General features: G+C 42.0%; 1 long non-coding RNA gene across 2 annotated transcripts; it reads left to right on the top strand.

Moving 5' to 3' along the window:
• The first annotated feature begins 2,484 nt into the window (after positions 1–2,484).
• On the top strand, positions 2,485–18,919 carry LOC148542543 (uncharacterized). 2 transcript variants are annotated; one of them, XR_015877810.1, is made up of 4 exons: positions 2,485–2,588; positions 8,050–8,136; positions 16,670–16,842; positions 17,965–18,919. It is a non-coding gene; the product is annotated as an uncharacterized LOC148542543 (long non-coding RNA). The 2 variants fall into 2 exon arrangements; XR_015877811.1 differs by lacking the exon at positions 16,670–16,842 and having other exon boundaries at positions 2,493–2,588.
• Positions 18,920–19,664: the final 745 nt, after the last annotated feature.

The raw sequence follows: 19,664 nt of genomic DNA, 5'->3' as shown, positions 1-19,664 counted from the left end.
AATGCAATGTAATCGGGGTACAAGTTTCACCTATGAATAGCAGGCAGAAAAAAGTGCAGAATTGCGGTTTTGGGGTGCAAACTTCGGGAAACCCCCGTGCACCCTTGGGACAGTCCCCCAAAGGTGAAAAATATCAAAGTTGGGGGACAAACTTAAAAACTACCAAAATAGACTACAGGGGAGTCCAAGCATGGGGCAGGTGTTTTGATTGCAGGTGCTTGCGGAAGGTGGATTTTTTAAGGATTTAAAAATTCACTTTAGCAACTTAAAAATATGCTAGCACCCATTTTCAAGTGTCTCAAATTTGCAGGGAGTAGTTATTTTCACCCAAAAAAAAAAAATGCTTAATGATATTCACCACTTGTGTTAAGTTGTGACAATTGCTGCCAATTAGCGCATTAAGTACCCCAAATACCTTCATTAGGGCTAATCAGGGAAATCTATAGTGATCCCCAATTTTAGTGCTTCTTTTGGGGGTTGTCAGGCTGAGTTCCCCATTTTTGACAGGACTTTGCCTGTTTCAGTTTTGCCGGGTGCCGTTTCCACGTGATAATTGAATACGGCAAAAAGCGGGAGCGCACCCGATATTTTTATGCATGCAAAACACGCGATGTAGGCGAAAAAGTATTGCGGGTGCGAAACTAATTGAAAACGGCCCCTAAATCCATCCCTTAACTAAATACTACGTAGTGCGCCCAAGACGACTGCCTCATTTGGTACCTTTGTGGGTAGAATATATAACCCATGGAAGTTATTTCCCAAAATGTCTTCACCAACCCTGCAATATGCTTATTGTGCTCTCTAGGTTTCGGTTGATTTTAATTATCTCGGTGTGGTTTTCTATTTTTTTTGCAACACCAAATCCTTGTACAATGTACCATGTTTTCTGATGTTTGTAAAGCGACTTTATGAGTCCTATGGGAGAAAAGCGCTATATAAATAAAATTATTATTATCATCAATTAAAGTAAACTTCCATTATTGGTACACTGGCTGGAGTACACAATCCACAGAATCATAACATGAAGGTGCAAAGTGGCTTCCACATTCCGGCAGAATGAACAGCAAGAAACACCTCCAATAATAAACCTTCTCATTTTACACTACAAAACCTTGTTTTGGCTCTTCATTGCTAAACAAGTGAGTCAACTCATACAGAATGAAACAATCACAGAAATGTAATTTAAACTTTTTTTTCCCCTTATACTTCATATATGTGTACTGCATAATGTACAGACACCTAGGGGAAGCCACTTTTTTGGACTGGCTAAAATAATGTTTAAAGGCAAAGCTTATAAGGATACAGCTTCTCTGAAGCAAAGAAGACTATATTGCATGGTGTCACCTGTGCTGGCCCTGCGATAGTGTTCCCAAAGTTTCAAGGCCAAGCTAGAGGAAATAGAAATTATGGTAAAATGTATTGATTTGGCATGTACTGCATGATTTAGTTTTAAGTGTTTAGTAACCTTTTAGCACAGATACAACTAGCTATGTACAGCCAAATACATTACTATTGCTATATGGGGTTTCTAATTTTGATCTTATAACAAATGTTTTTAAAATAACAGATCCAATATGGGTCTCCCCTAAGCTGAGATTGGGTCCCTTTACTATGCATGTTATTTCAGGTAACTTTATAATGAGGTCACCCAGCATTACATAATGCATAATGCAGTGGTCTATATTCCAACTTAGAGATAAGTACTCCATATTAAAAGGAAAAAATAAAACACACAATACATTCTCTAACTTTTGTACTGCTTTTATCCATGTATTGTTTATTTAGGACCCCTAACAATAATTAAAAAAAAACAACCCAGATTAAATAAATATATTTATACAGGTTATGTTCAATCAGTGTTGCTTATCAAATTAATCAGCAGTCTCTGGTGCATCCTATCCGCATCGCGACTTAGATGCTTTTTTGGTGAAAAAAAAGACACCCAGCACTAGCAGTCTCACTGGACCTAGCGCACCGAGAGGGGCTGTTTAGCACGACTGCAGCAATAATGTATAAGTACACATCTGTAATTATGCATATGTATGCTTGTCACCATGTATTTATTTATTATGTCTATCAATGCTACTGTATTTCTCACTATATAACTTTGTGTATCTCTATAAAATAATGCAGATAATGATTAGAAAACTAATTGTGACAACTTTATATAAGCCTTTTGCCTTTCATTTTATGCATATACACATTTGCTGCATGTACTTTGTTTTTTTATAGACATAAAAATATAATGGGAATATTTACAGCACTTTTCACACTTCTTTACCTATTAGATGACACAGCAAAGTAAGGGGTCTGCCTTTTCTCCCCATGCACAAAATATTTTCCCTTTAATATACATGTATATTAAAATTTTTAATTTTTCTCACTGGGGTCAGTGGTTCTTAAACTCGGTCCTCAGATTCCAAACATATCACATTTTTCAGGTCACCTAGCAAGTGCACTCATTACTCACTGACACACTTTAAGGGTCCACAGGTGGAGCTAATTATTTTTCTTGTGATTCTGTGAGATCTGGAAAGCATGCACTGTTTGGGGTCCTCAGGACAGAGTTTGAGAACCTGTGGTTCAAGGTAAAACTGGATTTTGATGAATGAAAATAAATGTAAAACAAATATAAAAACGAAATTAAACACTAAGCCACTCAGTTTAGTGCTTTCCTGCATGCATATAAAGGAGAACTCTTTAAGACTGAAGTCATGTATTACAAGGAAGTGTAAGCACACAGTGTACATAGCGCCATATTTTATTGCATTTACCTTTACATTTTCATGATCACTTGTTTCATTATTGAGTAGTCACATGAAAGACAAGACACTGGTTTCTCCTCTCCATAACTTAAGCCTCATACTACAATCACTGCTTTTATATTTCTTATAGGAATTCTTCCCTTTCAACACTGATAATTAACAATTTAGAAAAAAACTAAAGCTTCCTATAATTGTTCATACACTGCATATATAAATTAATTGCAAATAAACCACACTGAATGTGTATTTTTTTTATCTGGATTTATATTTATATGGCGATCCCACATACAGGGAACACACACACACACATACGTGAGCTCTCTCCAGAAAATAATAACATAAAACATCATTGTGTCATTCTCAAATCTAACACAGAAATTCACATTTTTTTCACCTCCTATTGAAATGAAGCTGAGATTACCCAGTTTAGTCCCCATAAGGTCACTCACAATTCCCTTTGCATGTGGTAATTAAAAGTAAAATAACTTCTGACAGGCTGCATTTAGTGTGAGTGAGGTTCATGTGGCAGCAGCCTAGCTGTGCTATACACTATCCTTGTGTATCAATGCCTGTTTCCCTATAGATTGTAAGCTTGCAAGCAGGGCCCTCTTACCTCTATGTCTGTCTGTTATTACCCTGTTTTGTTCTATCAATGTTTCCAATTGTAAAGCGCAACGGAATATGCTGCGCTATATAAGAAACTGTTAATAAATAAATAAATAGTCTTTATGTTGTATACTGTTCTGAAAGCACCTGGATAGCTGACTAAAGACTGCATAGAGTAAATAATTCTGTCTTATTACTGATTTGCTATTGCCTTCCATCAAAGCTCCAATTTTCTTTATATTAACTTTCTTTCTGTTCCCCACCATTTTAGCAAACACGCGCCCTTCTTTTATCCCTATGCTGCCTGCTCCACACCTATTTGTAGACCTTGCTTAATGACATTATGGTCATGTGACCAGACGGACTTACGGTTCTCTATTGGTCCGGGTAAGAAGGAGGACTAGAAGATGCTTTCACACTGTCATCATGTGACTGGTGGCTGGTGGCAAACAGAGCAGCAGATGATTCCAGGAAGTGGAATCGTTTTTTCAATAGTGTTGCTGCATAGGTGTGCCCAGAGCACAGAAGGAGTGTCAGTACAGTTGTACCTGACTGCAGTGTGACATGCAGACTTGTAGGAATTAGGAAGCTACATTTAACATGTGTGCTTATATTTTATTTAATTTCTGCTATTTATTAATCTAGCATTATGCTAAAATATAATTCATGTTATAGTCATAAATAGATGAAAGCTAGTTATACATTCCTCTCATTATAAGTTTTGCTATGTGTAGACAGAAACGTGAAAATAATTTCAAGTGACAACTGCAGGTCTATCCCCTGCTTTTATATATATATATATATATATATATATATATATATATATATATATATATATATATATTTTAAATATTTTTTTTATGGAAAAAGAAGTTCAGAGCAGTGGGTGGCAATAGGGGGAGGGATTGGGATAGGCTGCTTTTAGGGTTAGACTGCAGGGAGGGGGATTAGGTTTAGGCTTCGAGGGGGAGGGTTAGGTTTAGGCAGCGGTAAAGTTTGGTTAGGGATAGGGTTAGTGTTAGTATACTTACCTGCAGGTATCGGCCGGTGTCTGGATTCTGACTCCCGCATCCCATACCAAACCCGTTTATTTGATTCAGTGCCCTTATAATATAAACAGACACAATGTATAAGCAGTGTCCATGTTCCTTATGGCTATGTTTAGTGTGAAATAACAAAGAGTGCCCCAGACTACAGTAGGTTTAGAATTCCAGTGCGACGATTGTTCCTGCCGCAATGAGAGAAATTTAGGTTGCAGCCAGGACAATCATCTCACTGGGATTCTTTAAAATCCTTGTATGTTTTATATTTATTACTGTATTATTGGCATAGATCTGATATTGCATACATTTTATTAGTGTTGTTTTAGTAGCTTGTTTTATTATATTATAACCTTTTAAAATATGTAATTATACTGATAATTAATGTTTATAGCATTAGCATTTTCTTATTTGGAGCTCTTGGCTATAATTTGTTCTAGTACTTAATTATTTTGAGACAATCTTTTGTTGCCTAAGAACATATGTTGCATAGGAAGTTTGCTTATCCTTTCCCTTTAATAACATCTAAAGGCCCCCATACATGGTGCAATATACACCTTGCGATGCGACGGCCGTTCCGATGGCCGAGACATCAGGCGGTCCCCACATATGGAGCCGACCGCCCAATATGCCAGCGACCCCCACCCGCATAGCGATGTATAGGATCGTACACCACTTCCCCAGATCAACTGAACATGCAGAAAGGTCTGGAGGAGCGATGTACACGCACGCACTGACCGATATCATACCCACATATAGAACACTATAGCAGCAATATAGTTCTAATCGCACCGTGTATGGGGTCCTTAAGATTATGTGATAAACAGTTATGTGACAGAAATGCCTCTAATTGTATGAAGCCCTTTACAGTGTTTCTAATAATTGTCTGTTTTAGCTGTTTACTTCGGTTTCTCTGTATTTTGGTATCTAGATTTCACTCTTTTTATTTTTGAAAAGGAATTCACTATGTGCTAATGTTTTTGAGTTGCAACCAAACTATTTATTACACATGAAGGAGTAAATTTACTGAATGTTGATTTTAATCGATTAAAAATCAATCAACTTCGATGTGTTTCACGGGCTAAATCGCACATTTACTAACACTTAAAAATCAATATAAAAAATCATCTGTTAGTAAATGTATGATTTAGCCCCTGAAATACAACATTGATCTTCATGCTGAATATCTGATCGGTATTTATAGTATAACTTATACACAGAAGTCACATATTATACGTGCACTGCTGAACGCAGATTCCCGATGGTCAGGAATCTGCGCATGCACTGGACCCATACTGCGCACGCAGCGCGGCAGCAGACAGATTGAGGCATGCCGCCACCGTTGGGGGGGGGGAGGGAAGGGGCTAGGATCTCTGTCAGCTGCAGATTTCTTGGCCTCTCTCCCTCATGGTCACTCAGCCAGCCAGGGATCACGCAGATAATCCGACGCTCCATGGACGCATGTAGGATCATTAATGCATGCTGGACGCATTACTCCTCCTGCTGCAGTAATATAATTGCAAGAACAGAAATGAAAAGCTGCTTGCATGCAGCTTTGCAATTCCGTCCACTACTGAATCACCCCCAATGTTTTCAGGTTGCTAGATAACCTAACCGCATTCACTTTACACATAGAGGGCCTGACTCATTACTGATCAAAACTGCTTTTACGCATGCAATCGGCCTATTGTTGCATTCTGCGCATGCGTATGCATCGCAATGCGTGAAGGCTTCACTGCGATCGGGATTGTGATCGCAGTGACTACGCACACCGATCACAGAGTGATTGACAGGAGTACTGTACCCTTTTTGGGGTGGTGACGGGGGCTGGGTGGTGGCAGTTGTGCCAGTGCATTTTAACACTGTTGCAGGGGCATGCATAATTTAGCCATATGCAGCTTGGTCTTTCACTGCGTGCGATGAGGTTAGCAATTCTTGAGTAAGGTCAGACCTTGTGCAAGTGTGCGTGAGGCTGTGATTGTACTCTGTTACCTATGGTTTTGCAGTCTTGCTAAGTATTACGGATGTGTGTAAGTAAAGTGAGAGTTCTTATGTTAGGCTGCTTATGGCATTGCAATTGCAGTCACTAGCATATCTTCACAGTGAGGCTGCATGCGTAATTGCTATTCTGTAGAGATTCCATTCACAGACAGGCACTCTTACATGCACTTTTAGAATTTGCTGGTATAATTCAGAAGATTGGTGAGGGGCAAAGACTTTGGAAATCATTGTGCAGATTTTCCAGCCTCATGAGAATTGACAGCTCTCTTTATGAGGATCTCAGAAAAATACTTTTCCTGTGTGGTGAAGGCCAGTCATTTATAGTGAATACTTTTTTAAAATAGGACAGGGCAAGCCAAACACATTCCTTATTGCCATCCTGTTGATTGACACTCTTGGCTGTTCCTCATCGTAATGGTACAGTTACTTTTTGCGACAAAGAAAATAATATTGGATTGTTTTGATGAATACCTTAATGAAAAAGTATATCTTAATTTTTTGGGTTCCCCTTACCTATTTTTATGACTTAGATAAAGGTATGAACACATTGAAGGTCAAATTTGCAGAAATCCATAAAATTCAAAATGGTTCAGTAACTTTCTATTTCTAGATGATATCTATGAGCTACAGATGGCACTGTGCAAGGGCGAAACTAGGTATTTGAAGGCCGCATAGCAAAAGTTTGTAAGGGCAATAGCCCTCTGTGTGTATAAGCACCGTGACTCCTTGGGCAATAGCCCTCTGTGTGTATAAGCACCGTGACTTCTTGGGCCTTAGGGTCTGATTCAGAACCGCACGTAAGCGGCCGCTCGTTCGCTCCGAGCGATATTCACACAACTGCGCATGCGTACGGCTCGTAATACGCATGCGCGAACCAGTCAGTGCGGTCGAAATTCATGTGCTCGCAAAATAGCGAGTGCCTGCTAATTTGAGTGACAGAATGAGGCGTTTGTGGGTGGTAACAGGGGAAGGTGCTTGAAAACGGGGAGTGGTGATCCGAACGCAGGCGTGCCAAATGGTCAAAACGGGCGTTTTAAGAGTGTGCATAAGTAACAAAGCAGCGTCATCGACCACGTCACTTGGTTGTTTCTTAGCCTGAACTGCTCGCATGATTGCGGTAGGAAAATCCAACCACAAGCACTGCGAGCAGTTCATTCACCTTTCGATGTACTCGATTAATCAAATAAATAGCGGAGATGACGTAGGATGCGAGCGGCCAGGGGGTGTTTTTTACAAAAAAAAGACTGCATGTTTTGTTCGCTCGTTCAGACACAGAGGCGTCAACAGACCGCAAAGAGCGAACGGTCAATTTAAATAGCCAGCCCCTTTTTCTGGAAGAGCGAGCGCAAATAGCGTCCAGCTCTGAATCAGGCCCTTAGCCCTCTGTGTCCATAACACAGAAGTACTGTGACTCAGTAGTGAGTGGCAATGTTTCATAGATGTTCTTTAAACTGTGGTTTCTGTCGCTTAGTAACCAGCCAGTTCACTGCAGCCTTAGGTGAAAACAATATTGTGAGCTGTGAGGTGGTCTAAATTGACTGTAAATGACTGCCAATTAATGCTATTGGGGTTAATAATACTCTAGGATCAAAAAAAGCCCAAATTCTGAGACTTTTAGCTTTTTTTTTTCACGGCAGGCTTGCCAAATCCAAAGCCGGACGACGAATCAGAATCAAATCCAGCAAATATGGACCGGCGCACATCCCTAGACAAAACTAGACACAGTAAGTAAAAATTAAAATATTGTTAGATTGAAGGAAGCAATGATTCACTGTTATAAATGGTTATGTATTTACCTAGAATAGTTATTTTAGAATAGTTATTTTTATTAAAAATAATGGCCTTGACTACTGTGAAAAAACTTTTAAAACTTAAATGACTATATAATGTGAAATCTAGAACCTCATCCAGGCTCCAGCAGAGTTCAGACAGTGACCCTCAAATGTATTATCTTACAGTCAGGGGTGTAGGGAGGGCGGTTCCAGTGGATCGCGTCTAACTGGCAGCTGTCTAAGCATCAGAGGCACTTCCGTCTTGTGCCTTCCCCACTGCAACCTTGAACGCTGACCTCTGAAGTGATCGGAGGCTAAGGAAGCCTCCGATAATTTCAGAGGCCAGCATTCCCAGTGATGCAGTCAGCGTCACCCGCGCGTTGAGGATCCTGTGCAGCCGCGCCTGCTGAACCTAGTTGGATCCAGTCAGCACGGCAGCCGGAACAACAGTCCACGACAACGGACGCGATGGATCAGGTAAGTACTGGGGGGGTGGGCACGACTTTAAGGGGCAGAACTACAGGGGCACTACTTTAAGGGGCAGAACTACAGGGGCACTACGTTAAGGGGCAGAACTACAGGGGCACTACGTTAAGGGGCAGAAACAGGGGCACTACTTTAAGGGGCACAACTACTGGGGGCACTGCATATGGGCACATATACAGGAGGTACTGCATATGAGCACCACTACAGGGGGCACTGTATATGGGCACAGCTACAGGGGGCATTTATGGGCACAACTACAGAGGGCCCTGCATAAGGGGTACAACTACAGGAGTGATACGGAAGGAGGCTGGAAAGCTGGGGCAGGAAGATGGAGAGACAGGGGGAAGAAGGAGAATATATTTAGCCCTCCATGCTCCACTTTGATGCTGCCCCATATCTTTATTTTTGGACCCGCCTCCTCCCTGGAACACTTTAGGGTGGCGCCATAGCACACACTTGCTCCGGGCACCCAGGCTACACCTCTGCTTACAGTGGCCACTGGTGAGAAATCAACACACATGCAGGTAGATGTGCGTATAGAGAATTATCCACTTATTTCTCCAAACGGGTTTTTATAACATTGTCGTTTCTATGCAAGTTTCACTTGTATAAAGGGCGTTATCAGCCCTGGCTTAACCAATCACATTACAGTGCTCAGCTTATCTGTAGCTCATTGCTTAGCTAATCATGTTACACTATTTGAGCATAAATATAGATTAATGCTCTTTGTTTAATAAAAGCTGTGTTATTTACAGGGGTAAAACTATAGTTACATCTTTCTAAAATGTTCCAGCATTTGAATAAATCACACACATTTATGAAGCTGTGCAAGGCTATGGTTATGCAGTTCTAAGCTATTCTAATGCTTGTCATTATAAATATCACAAGATGGTTCCTTAGTCAGCAATATGGCATCCTAACTTTCACAATAACTATGTAGATATTGAAACAATGATTTCATTTTCATAAAACTGGATTTGCAGGAGACAGTCTGTCCAGTACCTTAAGCTGGGAGCTGGAGGAAAGAGCGCCCAGTCTTCTCCCATAAATCTTCTACTCATCTGTTCTCACTCGTCTTTGCCGCAGTCGTGCGTAACAGCTCCTCTTGGAGTGCCTGGTCCCATGAGAGACTACTAGTGCCGGGCATCTTTTTTGCATCTATGTTTGCCAAAATCCATCTAAGGGGCATATTCAATTAGCCGCGAAAGTCTTATCCTTTTTTCATGCTGGACTTTTTGACGACATCGCTGGTTTTCCATACGAAAAAGTATCGCGCTCATCCCCACTTATCCCCGTATTCAATTAGAAATCGGCAAAAGCTGGACCCGGTGAAATCAGACCTAGCGAAAAGTCCTGTCAGATTTAAGGAAATCAGCCTGACACCGACCAAAAGATGCACTGACATTGAGGATCACTATAGATACCCCCGAATAGGCCTGCTGAAGGTGTTTGAGTGCTCTCAATAGTTGCTAAAGTGGTGAAGAATAGAATTTAGCAATTTTTTTTGCAGAAGATAAATAGTCCCAGCAAACTTGGGGTACATGAAAATGGATGCTAGCATATTTTGAAGTTGCTAAAGTGAAGTTTTAAAATACACCTGTAATCTCAAAAACACCTGGGGCATACTTGGGGACCCCCCTGGAGTCTATTTAGCTACTTTTTAAGTTTGTCCCCCAGCTGTGTTTTTTTTCGCCCCCAAAATGAAAGTACTTTTTTGAAGTGTTCTTACATTATTTTTAAACAGTTTACCTTTGGGGGACTGTCCCAAGGGTGCAGGGGAGTTTTCCAAAGTTTGCACCCCAAAACCCCAATTGTGCACTTTTTTCGACAGCTTTCATAGGCAAATCTTTTTTGCCTATTCCAATGCATTGACTTTCCGCACCGGCGAAAAGTCTTTGGAATTGAATACAGGTTTCAGTTTTCTCCTGGCGAAATGACGTCACCGGCTTATCGCGTCTAATTGAATATGGCCCTAAATTGCAATGTGCACGTAGTCTGTGCTGATTAATTTTAAATACAACATTTGTATATCTGTGTGTGAATAAGTCTCTCAATAAAAAAAAAATGTATATTAATGTGCTCCTTCTTAGAATACAAAATAATCCTTTAAATGGCTACTAAAGGAAGAAAAGTCACTTTACCCTTTAGGCTAAAAAGTACTTTTTATCCAACAGAAATAATAAGTCCACCAAAGTAGATTTCTGTAATGTTTCTTACAATTTCACTTTTCCTACTGTTCTTAAGTGCCTTTGTATTATGCCAAAACACTCCATAGAGGATTACAATTTAGAGGAGAGGAAACACATCTCAACATATCAAAATAACGTTTTATTAAAACTAGGGGTGAGCGGGTTCGGATTTCTGAAATCCGAACCCCCCCGAGCCCCCCCGATCCGAGTCCGATCCGAGTCAGGCTCGACTTTTCCCGCCTGACTCGGATTCTGAAATCGAGGCAAAACGTCATCTTCCCGCCTTCCGAGTCTCGCGGGTTTTGGATCCTATATAAGGTACCCACGTCGGCGCCATTTTCTCACTCGGCTGTGGACAGTGAAGAGGGAGGGTGGGAGTTAGGGCTGTGTAGTGTAGTGTAGTGTAGTGCTGCTGTTGTCCACTACTTCAAAGTCCATAGGGGCTGGCTGTGTTGTGCTGTGCTGCTGTTGTTAATAGGGGCTGTGTCCACTACTTCAAAGTCCATAGGGGCTGGCTGGACTGTGTTGTGCAGTCAGTTCTCCATAGGGGCTGTGTCCACTCCAAAGTCCTGTGCAGTGTCCCAGTCCTAAAGAGGTGCTGTAGTGTTGTCCAGGGGGTGCTCTGTCCATCAGGGGTGCTCCCCCCAAGTGCTAAAAAAATAATATATTTTCTGTGTTTGTGAATTGTGTGCGCAGTAGCCGCACGTGCATCAACAAAGTAGTGCCAAGCGTGCGCCTGTGTCATAAGTAAAGGGCCGGCTGGCTTGACCGTTAAAGGGTGCTGTAACCCCCGAAAGTACACTCCAGTCCAAACCAAAAAAAAATTATTTTCTGTGTTTGTGAATTGTGTGCGCAGTAGCCGCACGTGCATCAACAAAGTAGTGCCAAGCGTGCGCCTGTGTCATAAGTAAAGGGCCGGCTGGCTTGACCGTTAAGGGTTCTGTAACCCCCGAAAGTACACTCCAGTCCAAACCAAAAAAAAAATTATTTTCTGTGTTTGTGAATTGTGTGCGCAGTAGCCGCACGTGCATCAACAAAGTAGTGCCAAGCGTGCGCCTGTGTCATAAGTAAAGGGCCGGCTGGCTTGACCGTTAAGGGTGCTGTAACCCCCGAAAGTACACTCCAGTCCAAACCAAAAAAAAAATTATTTTCTGTGTTTGTGAATTGTGTGCGCAGTAGCCGCACGTGCATCAACAAAGTAGTGCCAAGCGTGCGCCTGTGTCATAAGTAAAGGGCCGGCTGGCTTGACCGTTAAGGGTGCTGTAACCCCCGAAAGTACACTCCAGTCCAAACCAAAAAAAAAATTATTTTCTGTGTTTGTGAATTGTGTGCGCAGTAGCCGCACGTGCATCAACAAAGTAGTGCCAAGCGTGCGCCTGTGTCATAAGTAAAGGGCCGGCTGGCTTGACCGTTAAAGGGTGCTGTAACCCCCAAAGTACACTCCAGTCCAAACCAAAAAAAAAATTATTTTCTGTGTTTGTGAATTGTGTGCGCAGTAGCCGCATGTGCATCAACAAAGTAGTGCCAAGCGTGCGCCTGTGTCATAAGTAAAGGGCCAGCTGGCTTGACCGTTAAAGGGTGCTGTAACCCCCAAAGTACACTCCAGTCCAAACCAAAAAAAAATTTATTTTCTGTGTTTGTGAATTGTGTGCGCAGTAGCCGCACGTGCATCAACAAAGTAGTGCCAAGCGTGCGCCTGTGTCATAAGTAAAGGGCCGGCTGGCTTGACCGTTAAGGGTGCTGTAACCCCCGAAAGTACACTCCAGTCCAAACCAAAAAAAAAATTATTTTCTGTGTTTGTGAATTGTGTGCGCAGTAGCCGCACGTGCATCAACAAAGTAGTGCCAAGCGTGCGCCTGTGTCATAAGTAAAGGGCCGGCTGGCTTGATCGTTAAAGGGTGCTGTAACCCCCAAAGTACACTCCAGTCCAAACCAAAAAAAAAATTATTTTCTGTGTTTGTGAATTGTGTGCGCAGTAGCCGCACGTGCATCAACAAAGTAGTGCCAAGCGTGCGCCTGTGTCATAAGTAAAGGGCCGGCTGGCTTGACCGTTAAAGGGTTCTGTAACCCCCAAAGTACACTCCAAACCAAAAAAATATATATTTTCTGTGTTTGTGACTTGTGTGCACTGTGGCTGCACGTGCATCAACAAAGGAGCAGCGCCAAGCGTGCGCCTGTGTCCCATAAGTAAAGAGCCGGCTGGCTCATTTCTTAAAGGGTGGTGTAACCCACAAAGTGCACTACTCTCCAGCAAAAATAAAAAAATATTTTCTGTGTTTGTGTGCGCTTTAGCCGCACGTATATATATCAATATAACATAAATGGAGGACCAAACTTTCTCTGATAAAAATAAAATAGGGAAAGATCAAGAACCACTTCCTACTAGTGCTGTTGCTGCTGCTGGGAGTTGTTCATCATCCCAGAGAGGAAGTAGGAACATCACTACTTTTACTAAACAATTGACCCTCCAACAGTCCCTAGCGATGAGGATGAAGTACGACAGCAGTCATCCTGAAGCAAAACGTATAACTGAGGCCTTGACTGCTATGTTGGTGTTAGACGTGCGTCCGGTATCCGACATTAGTGCAGTGGGATTTAGACAATTGATGGAGGTAGTGTGTCCTCGGTTCCAAATCCCGTCTAGATTCCACCTGCATCCTCAAAGCAGCAGCGACAAGCGTGCGTCTGTCTGTTAAAGGGTGGTGACACCCTCAAAGTGTGCTACACAAACAATAAAAATATTCTTCTTTTTTCTGTCTTTGTGAATTGTGTGGGCTGTAGCCGCACCTGCATCCTTAAAGCAGCAGCGACAAGCGTGCGTCTGTCTGTTAAAGGGTGGTGACACCCTCAAAGTGTGCTACACAAACAATTAAAATATTGTTCTTTTTTTTTCGGTCTTTGTGAAATGTGTGGGCTGTAGCCGCACCTGCATCCTTAAAGCAGCAGCGACAAGCGTGCGTCTGTCTGTTAAAGGGTGGTGACACCCTCAAAGTGTGCTACACAAAGAATAAAAATATTCTTCTTCTTTTTTCTGTCTTTGTGAATTGTGTGGGCTGTAGCCGCACTTGCATCCTCAAAGCAGCAGCGACAAGCGTGCGTCTGTCTGTTAGAGGGTGGTGTAACCCTCAAAGTGTGCTCCACAAACAATAAAAATATTCTTTTTTTTTTTCTGTCTTTGTGAATTGTGTGGGCTGTAGCCGCACTTGAATCCTCAAAGCAGCAGCGACAAGCGTGCGTCTGTCTGTTAAAGGATTACATCGGTGACAGCATCCAAGTAGGCATGTCAGACAGTCCGTACCTGTACTGGCAGGAAAAAGAAGCAATTTGGAGGTCCCTGTACAAACTGGCTCTATTTTACCTGAGTTGCCCCCCCTCCAGTGTGTACTCCGAAAGAGTGTTTAGTGCAGCCGGGAACCTTGTTAGCGAAAGGCGTAGGAGGTTGCTTCCACAAAATGTGGAGAAGATGATGTTCATAAAATGAATGATCAACTCTTCCAGGGAGACCAGCCTCCAGAACGTACAGAGGGACCTGTGGTTCCAGCAGGGACGAATTAATACTCTGTGAGGATGAGGATGTACATAACACTGAAGAGGGTGAGGAATCTGTGGATGAGGAGGATGAGGACGACTTCTTGCCTCCGTAGAGCCAGTTTGTGCAGGGACAGATTAATTGCCAGCTTGTTTTGTGGGGGCCCAAACGAACCAATCATTTCAGCCACAGTTGTGTGGCAGACCCTGGCGCTGAAATGATTGGTTTGTTAAAGTGTGCATGTCCTGTTTATACAACATAAGGGTGGGTGGGAGGGCCCAAGGACAATTCCATCTTGCACCTCTTTTTTTTCTTTGCATTATGTACAGTTTGGGGCCTAGTTTTTCAATGCCATCCTGTCTGCCACTGCAGTTTCACGCCTAGATGGGTCACGTGTTTGTGCCGCCCACTCGTGTCGCTTAGCATAGTCATCCAGCTACCTCGGTGCAACCTTTTGGACATAAAAACACTATTGTGAGGTGTGAGGTATTCAGAATAGACTGGAAATGAGTGGAAATTAAGGTTATTGAGGTTAATAATAGCATAGGAGCAGAAAAACCTACAAATTCTGTGATTTTAGCTGTTTTTATGCTTTTTTTCAAAAAAATACAGATCCAAAACACAAAACCCAGAACCCAAAACACGGAAGGGTGGTTTTGGCAAAACCAATCCAGATCCAAAACACGAAGAAAGATCCAGATCCAAAACCAAAACACAAAACACGAAAAGTGGCCGGTGCACACCCCTACTTAAAACCAACAGCTTTAAAATCCACCAATACCAATAAAGGTAAGGCAGATATCAGATATTTAGGGGAGAAGCCACCACGCACCCCAGATTACATATGCAGTAAGTCCACAAGGTCTACTGGAAAAGGACCAGAAATGACTGCTGGTTACATGGAAACATTTCCCTAGATGTTAATCCTGGTACTTGTGGTTCTTTCTAAAGTTCACTAACCGCAAGATCACATAAGCAGTAAAGCAGCGCACACACTTGGCAATATTAATGAGCAATTGAATGATTAAGACATCGTAATCATTTAATCATGCACAAATTGTGCACTATAATGTCAGAAACAACCAGCGATGCACGCTCCCGACATCTATCGTCGCCTGAAAATGCAGGTCTATCTGCCGATAACGACAGATTGGCCATGTTCAGGGATGAGGGAGGGTGCCTACACTGAACTACATATTGTTCAGTGTAGGCACTACAGGCGATAGGAACGACTGTACGATTACGGTGTCGTAACCGTACTGTCTTTCCTAATCGCCAAGTGTGTATGTTGCTTAAGTCCACAAGGTCTCCCAGGAAAGAACCAGAAATTACTGCTAGTTATACTGTATGGAAACATTTCCCCAGATCTTAATTCTGGTACTTGTAGTAAATATAGGAAAATATCTAAATAGAATTTAATTGTGTTTCACCATCGGGACGCATTCAACTTCTGTTTCCGGTCCTCCTCTTTCATTGGCTGAATAAAGAGGGATAGTCCGGTGTATAGGCATACATCACTACAGAGCTCAGAGGACCAAGTATTAATCTGGGCCGTAACTAGGGTAGTGCGACCAGTGCCATGGCAGAGGGCACCGCAGGGCAGGTGGCGCTGTTTGGGCCTGTCAATTTTCCTGTTTATTATCATTCTTACTTGTAGCTTTTCCCCAGCACCTCCTGGCTGTCTCAGGAGTGTTCCTGTCTCTTCCCTAGCCCTATGAAGTGATGGCCATTTTTCAGGTGCACTATCTTATGTCCCTATTTAAAAAATGGGGGGGAGGGACGCCAATGCTCTCTCTAGCACAGGGCACCAAAAAGTCTAGTTACGGCTCTGCTACTAATGTACTGTGCTCTGCCAAAAGTGTCCTCCAACCGCTACCGGAACTTGTGTTACACCCGCAAGTAATACACAGCCATCTTGACTGGGTCCAGTAATAGACATATGTGACGCTTCACTTAGGTGAAGTAGAGCTAATAGGATGGTAAACATAACAACTAGGGGGTACTAGTAAATAATAAATACCCAGAAGAGGAAGTCCACCTTCACGGAACACATCTCCATAATCATTAATCCCATCTAAAGGTATACAAAAGGGTATATTGGAACAGTATGTTTCTCAGGACTGGTATAATAAGCTAAAAACACAAGATGAAAAATCGCAAGTAAACAAGTTAAAAAATAATAAAAATCACACCGTTGTAACTTACTACAGTATGATGTAAATAGGGTGTATCATTAGTTTATGGTGGGATAACTCTGAAAACAATCGTCAAACACTTATAGACCCAAACAAGGATGGAGAAAAAGACGGAAGGGAGACAGCAGGGATGCAGTTACTTCTAACAGCAACAGTGAATTTGCCTTACATTATTCCGAAGAATCCAGTGGAATTACAAAATTCTTTTAGAAGAAGCCAGCAACACCATCATAGAAACAAAAGAGCCCCTACCCATCAGGTAAGAGCAGAACTAGAGTAACCACAGATAGGGGAGGCAAAAAGACTTAATATACAATATTTCATCCAGAGCACTTAGTACTGTTGAATTACAGGTACTTAACAAAGGGCTTTCATTTGTACCCACAAACCCACACAATGATTTACAGTGTAAAGTTAATTAATATAAATTCTCCTATAGACTGAGATTAGGGGAATATTTTCAATATCAGGATGCATTTGTTTCTACCCACTTCGATAAATTCTTGATTCAACGCTATAAATTAAACTTTGATCCACAATCACATAACCCATCACAGAAAACATTCTCTAGATTACTAGACAATTCAGTCACCAGTTATGTGAAGGCTCCACAGGTGTTACATCATAATCTAACAAAAGTTGAACACAGCTTTAAGTGATCTTGGAAAGTACTGCAACATCATTATTTGCCCCATAGTCAAGGGGGAAGCCATTGCCATCCAGAACATTAGTGATTACAAAGCAGAGATTGAACGACAATTGGCGGATAATAGCACCTATCATTGACTGCAACATGATCCAATGGAAACATAAAAGAAGGAACTGGATGATATTCTTTTGGCAACCAAGAATAAGGGTCTCCTCACTGAGAGGTTATGGAAAGCATTATTGCATGATTTCTCTGTAGTACCAAATATTTACACCATGCCCAAGTTCCATAAAAGTCTTGTTTCTCCACCTGGGCAGTCTAACAGCTCTGAGATAGCATTTTACAACTATATGTAGCTAAGCAGCCCACATTTATTAAGGACACTACCCATTTTGTATTAATTTTGATCTCTTTGCAAGGGATTCCTGAACATGCTTTAATATGCAAGATGGATGTGTGCAGTCTATACACTACCATTCCTCATGAGCCTGTTTTACATACCATGTGGCAATTCCTACTTTCTCAAAATATGCAAGAGTTAAATATAAAATTGTTCATGGATTTTACGTCACAATTTTTTTTGTATAATGGAGGCTACTATCTACAATGATCCAGGTGTGCCATGGGAAGTAATGTAGCACATTTCTACACTAATATCTTAATGTTTAGGTAAGAAAGATGTATGTTCTTTGAAGACCCAGTAATAATTAAACATATTTTATTTTTTTCCAGGTATGTAGATGACTTCTTCATGCTCTAGGACGTGTGGTGAGGAACTTTTCCTGAATCTTATGGGTAAAATTACAACTTTATCTGCTGACTGATTCACCTACCAGCACAAGGTTTTCTAATCCCTCTCACGGCCGCAACAGTGTATCGAGTCCTCTTCATTCAGCGCCCACATAGGAAATGCCACATGTTGTTACTGCAGCAGCTAGAGGCAGCGGGGGACCATATAGCTGGCCTTTACAGAGGTGGATACCAGACAGTTTCCCAACAAGTATACTGCAGCGGTCACTCTTCTATACCCACGGACCACATTGGGCACAACTGCAGTCTCTTAACAAGGTGGACATTCACCTCACTGAGGAAAAGAGGTGAGACCAATGCACATACAGCACCTGCAGATGGACGTGGCTGCATGGTTCATTGTCAGAGATGCAGCTCTGTGCTCGAACAACTACACTAATTTGGGACTCTAAACTTTAACTAGGGCTGCTTATTTTTTATATTGCTTAGTATATTTATGAACATTTTAAGGAAACCCACACACATCTTTTTTTAAAAAGCATTTTTGGTCACAGTAATTGTTTTTCAACAATATATTGCTTTTTAACAATGTATTGATCTGTTTCACTGCAATGTGGTATTTAGTGTATCCTTAGCAGCAAATAATTTTAATTGAAGGCTGCCGTTTTTCTTGATTATTTGTCTTATTTTATGTTATAAAAAATGTTTATTAATTGGCAAACTAGTAGTATTATTAACAGTTATTTTAGCTGGCTTCATATACCCACAGCACTGTTTTATCTGTGTATTTTCTGACTTGCTCAAATCTACATGCATAAGGGGTTAATAGATGTTGCTATGCATGTGATCAGTGGCGGGATGCTGTGGCTTCAAAATGCGATGTGTGATGCATCCCATCCATAATTTGATGCATGATACATTCTACTCATATATAAATTTCTGCTACACAGTTGACATTGTGAAATGTGTTTCTTCAATAATAAATTTACTTGTAACTACATTGTCATCTAAACACTCACAATTGTTATTTCAAATCCATATACATTTGTCATGTTGTAATTATTATAATATTAGTGTAGTTAAACTAAGGCCCTCATTCAGAGCCGTACGCTCTGAGCAGAGCGCACGCTCTCTGAATGAGGGCCGGCCTCCATGAAAATGGAGTGTCCTCCTGGACGCTCGTATAGCTGTGGGTCACCACCCACAGGCTATACGAGCGTGCATTTTGATGGCCGCGATGGTCGTGACCATCGCGACCATCGGAATTGCGAGCCGGAGCTCCGGAGTGATTTTGGCTCTATCAGAGCCAAAATCACTCCCACTGACATCACTAGTGATGTCAGTGGCCCGGCTTCTGACGGGAGGCGTTCCCGTGGGAACGCCCCCGTCAGGGAGGCACGCCCCCGGCACGCCTACCAAAGGGGGCGTGCTGTCAATCAACATCGACAGCACGCCCCCTTTGATCAGACACAACGAGCGAAGGACTTTCCTTCGCTCGTCGTGTCTGGCGCATGCGCACGACGGAGCTCCCTCCGTCGTGCGCATGCTCAGTCCAGAACATCGACCCACTTGCGAGCGGACAGCCGCTCGCCAGTGGGTCTGAATCAGGCCCTAAATCTTTTTTTTTTTTAATTTAATTAATTAAAAATGGTGTCTGATGATTTCACAGATGGATCTCAACT

The sequence above is a fragment of the Taudactylus pleione genome, unplaced genomic scaffold (assembly GCF_031769625.1).
Source record: "Taudactylus pleione unplaced genomic scaffold, aTauple2 ptg000012l, whole genome shotgun sequence".
Taxonomy (NCBI): Eukaryota; Metazoa; Chordata; class Amphibia; order Anura; family Myobatrachidae; genus Taudactylus; species Taudactylus pleione.
Note: the sequence above shows the minus strand (reverse complement) of the source record. Positions and strands in the feature narration are given on the sequence as shown.